Below are 3,960 nucleotides of genomic sequence, written 5' to 3'. Positions count from 1 at the left end.
TGCTCGGGGCCTGCTTTCTCTGCGGGTTTCCCATCTGCACGGCTGGGACGCCGCGGGGTCGTGAGTCCTGCAGGCCCACCTTGCTTCCGTGGGTGACGCGCGGAGACCCAAGACCCAGTGGTCTTGAGTCGCTGACAGGGTTTGGATTCTGGCCTCTGGACCTCCCGCGTCCGCTGTTCCTTCCCGTCCGGCGTGGAGGGCAACGTCGCCCCCGCACCCCCAGAAATGGAGTCAGGCACGTGTGGGATTAGAGGCAAGAAGCCGGGGAACACAGTGGGAGAAGATGGGGCCAGCCGGTCGCGGGGCACCTGCCGTGCCCAGCCCTGTGGCCACCACCAAAGCCGCCGGAAGGGACCCACCCCCTGAAGCTCTGAGGCTTCCCGCGCGTCTCCCGCTCTCCTGCCCTCATCGTCCTGCTCTCCGCCCCGTCAGAGGGGGTTTCTTCACTCCCTCCTTCGGACGGGGTGATACAGTGTGTAGCCCGAGAGAGCTCGTTACCTCTGACTTCCAGGACAGCTCTGGACTCAGACCTCTGTGTCTGTCCATGGAGAAGTCAAGAGAAGCCCTGGGAACATAAATATTTCTTTTTCTCCCATCAAATCCACGCACTCGAGACGATTGTCTTGCTAAGGATGTACAGACCCTGTTTTGGAAGTTAAAGGCTGAGATTTTTTTCTTCTTTGAGATGGAGTCTCACTAGGTTGCCCAGGCCGATCTCAGACTCCTGGGATCAAGTGATCCTCCTGACTCAGCCTCCCGAGCAGCAGGAACGACAGGCATGCACCACCACAGCTCTCTGGGCTAAACTTTTTAGTCTTTTTAGTTTAGAAAATTTCAAGCATGGACACATGTAAGAAAATAGTATAACGATCCTCCCTGGGGCTGTCACCAGCTTGAATAACTATCAATTCATTGCTCATCGTATTTCATTTATACCTCTTTTTTCCCATACCATCTTTTTGAAGTAAATTCCAGGCATCATGCTATTTTATCTCTACGTGTCTTTCAAAAAGCAAGGAAAGTATCAGCCCCTACTAGGGTTGGGTCCAAAAAAACTCAGGAAACAATTCAAAGAGACTCCCACTGACCAAAGATGGGCCAATCTGAACATCAAAAAAGGTACTAGTTTTGAACACATCAAACATGACTATAATTATGTTCATAATATTTTTAAAACAATTGAACAGATTGATCGCTTGATGGTTTGGGGGAACCAGTTCAATATCTTGAAAGCTGTTTTAGGAAAAAAAAAAAACAATTGTGCATTTATTCTGCCTTTTCTGTGCAAACTGGACCTCTAGGAAACCAGTTAGGCTTCACTTTCCTTTGCTTTTGGCTTTGCTTTCCGAGTTTAACAATCCTAATCTTCCCTGAGGAAATAGATGCCTCTGGCTACTGTGAGGAAGAGGGAGGAGACTACCTTGCACAAAGTTCTGCTTGCAAGAAAAAAATTGTAATATTTTAAAAAAACATATATTCTTACAAGCATGCCATACCACTCCTATCAAATTCTTTATGTGTTTTATTTATTATTATTATTATTATTATGAGTTGGAGTCTCACTCTGTCGCCCAGGCTGGAGTGTAGTGGCACGCTCACGGCCACCCCAGCGTCGACCTACAGGACTCCAGTGATCCTTCCGCCTCGGCCTCTCAAGTAGCCAGAACTACAGGCGAACACTACCATGCCTGGCTAATTTTTTAGAAATTTTTTGTAGAGATGAGGTCTCGCCAAGTTGCCCAAGTTTGTCTCGAACCCACAGGCTCAGGCAATCCACTCGCCTCGGCCTCCCAAAGTGCTGGGATTACAGGCTGAGCCACGGAGCCTGGACTATAAGTACTTCATAAACGTTATCCAGCTAACTCCCCCTACAGCCAAGAGTTGACCATGAGTCTCAATTTGGTAGGAAGGGGAATGAAGCCCAGATGAAGACTCCAGGAGTCTTCAGGTTATATTGGTTGGGGTTTGCACATGGCTGTCTGGAACAGTCATCCTCAGTGGTTGAACCAAACAAGAGTTTATTTTTCTCATGTTAAAAGAAGTCTGAAGGAAAGACTGTCTAGGATTTGTACAGTAGCTCCATGATACCACCAGGGAACCCAGACTCCTCGATCTGTCTTTCTTAATAATGGCCTTTATCCTCATAGCGACAAAATGGTTGCCTCTTTTTGGCATCATGTCTGTGTTCAGGTAGGAAGAAGAAAAAGAATGAAGGGTAAAAGGCAAAAGGCCTCTTTGCTAGGCTTTGCCATTTTATGTGGAAACGGACACTGTCGAAACTTCACTTACATTTCACTGGTTTCAGCTCGGTCACATGGTCATACTTAGCTGCAAGCAAGTGTAAAGAAGATTTTAACTGGGTTTATAGTCACCTTTTAGAAAATCAGGGTTTTCTCAGTCATAGAGAAGGGAGAAACAAATGTTGGGCGAGCAACTGGCAGTATTTGGCAAGCAGTTCCAAAGCATCTCAGCGAGATCCATACTGGACTGAAGATTTGGCAGTTGACCAAGAACTTGGCAATCAACTGCCACAAGAGTTGAGAAGGCTAGAACTGCCCTCAAGGTAGTAATGAAGAAAGGCATGATCTGCCATTTGTCCAGGTTACACAACATGAAAGCAGTAGAATGATTGAATAACATCCGTTGGTCTCCAAGACGCAAGACCTTGCTGCCTGGTCATGAAGAAAGGAGTTTGCTACCAACAAATGACAAGTTATTAAACAGCAGCGCTAACTCCTTTGCTAAGAGATTTAAGTAGATTAATCAACATGTCTCTGTATTTAAATTATTATTAAAGAGCTACCCCTTTTAAAAGATATCTGTATAAATATAATGTTTAAACATTAGTTGGCATCATATTCTAAAATGACATCCTCACTGGGTACTGTGCCTATAATTCCACTATTGGAACTTCATTGCTTTGGCTTTTTATTTTACAGCTTCAGGTTTTTTAAAAGAAGTAAATGGCTCTAGTGTTATAGTAATGATGAGCAATTTTATATTGCTTTTGACTTGACATTCAGGCTAATGGAAAAAAAATCTAGTAAATTATTACGAAGGGAAGGTGAAAGAGATACAGCTGAGCCAGTAAGTCAGGGGCAACGAAGGGACAAAATGAAGTACAGTACTCCTATTTACTGTCTCAGTTTATCAGCCTCTGTCTTCATTCTCCCCACATACACTACCTTCCCCCCTCCCTGACTTTTATTATAATCTCCCGCTTCTGTGTTATTAAAATCTTCAGGCAATCAGGACACATGTGAAGGATTCAATGTAGGCAAATGCAGTTGTTCCCAACCTTGACTCTGGGGATACAAGAATTAACCAGGAATATTTTTAAAAGACTCCTGACAATGCACCCCCTTCTCCTCCCCTTACTGTGAGCTCTTTGAAGGCAAGAGTCAGTATCATGCATTTTTCAGCATTTAGCCTTGCGCTTGGCATTTGTACAGCACCTATCTGTGGAATGAATTAAGATACTGGCAGATACTGTTCTTCAAAGGAAAGTGAGTTCATCAGGAGGAGGCAGGTTATGCTGCCACAGAGTTGAGAAGGCTAGAACTGCCCTCAAGGTAGTAGTGAAGAAAGGCATGATCTGCCATTTGTCCAGGTAACGAAAACCTCCAGTAGCATGGTGGCTTAAAACAACAAAGGTTTTGATTTCTCACCTGTCCTTTGTGAATTTTGCTGTGTCATCCAGATTCCTGACCCCAAGCTGGTCACTATCTGGAACACTGCCAGTTACTATCATAGAGAGAAAAGATGCAGGGTGAAACTTGAACTTGCCTTCTGTTACCCAGGCTGAAGTGCAGTGGCACACTCACCGCCACCCCGGTATCAACCTGCTGGGCTCCAGTGATCCTTCCCCTCAGCCTTCCAAGTAGCCAGAACTATGGGTGCGCGTTACGACGTCCAGCTAATTTTTTATTTTTTATTGTAGAGTCGCGGTCTTGCCAAATT

Source organism: Carlito syrichta, unplaced genomic scaffold, assembly GCF_000164805.1.
Source record: "Carlito syrichta isolate Samal-C Ts95f unplaced genomic scaffold, Tarsius_syrichta-2.0.1 Scaffold305402, whole genome shotgun sequence".
NCBI classification, from domain to species: Eukaryota; Metazoa; Chordata; class Mammalia; order Primates; family Tarsiidae; genus Carlito; species Carlito syrichta.
Note: the sequence above shows the minus strand (reverse complement) of the source record.